Raw genomic sequence first — 1,051 nt, 5'->3', positions numbered from 1 at the left:
ATCCCACAGTTAATGAAATGAAAACTACGGTGTTTTGAAAACTCTGATATTTTTCCTGACACCCGCTCTTGATGACACAGCTCACAGCTCCCGCCCAGGGTGGGATCAGGGGTTGTGACAACTGTTCACCACCCATCAAAGTCGTCGTCATCCGTCACCATCAACCACCGTTGTAATGTTTGAAGCTCCACCGCCATCCACCGCTGTGACGATTAAAACTCGACCCACTTGTTTTTTTGTAGTGTTTGTAGAATTATGTAGTTTTGTTTAAAGCTCCGGCCACATTTTCTATTTTGTATTTGTAGAAATCATGTCTTGTAAACCGATCTTAATTAGAATTTAATCATTTTTTTGTTATCGTGTTCTGTTTGATTTTTGAGCTTAACAAACAATGGTGATTTGTACGTTTGAATTCTGGAAATTCGTCTCTGGGTAACTTTCCGGCAATACTCCGACAGAGGCATTAGCGGCGACATGCTTATTAGCTACACCATTTTGTTCAATAGCGGCCAAGTATTAGTGACGACTTCATTAGCTGCGACATATCGCCGCTAATGGCTTTAGTGACGCCAAACCGGGCTTTTAGCGGCGATGTGTGTCGCCGTTATTACTACATGTTTCTTGTAGTGCTTGTTTTTTTATTGGGCACTTGTCACTTTCCAGTAGCTTCTTACTCTTCTTATTTATTTTAGCTAGTAGCTTCTTAGAGCATTCACATCCTAACCATCAAATTATGTGAGGAGGGGTTTTTATATTATAAAGGGCATAAAAAGTGGTTGTGAGTAGAGGAGAGAGAAAATGTTACTGTTCATCTGTATATTTGGGGGGACACTGTTCACCCGTTATAATTTTTTAATATATTTTGAAAGTGGTTATGAGTGGAAGTGAGAGAAAAATGTAATGATAATATTATTTAATTGAAAGGAGAGAGAAAAAGTATTTGTTTTTAGTGGAAATATATTGATATAGGAGTTGTTTTTTAGTGAAATGTATGTATAATTTGATGGATTGGATGTGAATGCTCTTACTCTTCTTATTTATTTTAGCATTT

Source organism: Helianthus annuus, chromosome 17, assembly GCF_002127325.2.
Source record: "Helianthus annuus cultivar XRQ/B chromosome 17, HanXRQr2.0-SUNRISE, whole genome shotgun sequence".
Taxonomy (NCBI): Eukaryota; Viridiplantae; Streptophyta; class Magnoliopsida; order Asterales; family Asteraceae; genus Helianthus; species Helianthus annuus.
The sequence above is the reverse complement of the archived record's forward strand: the minus strand, read 5'-3'. Positions refer to the sequence as shown.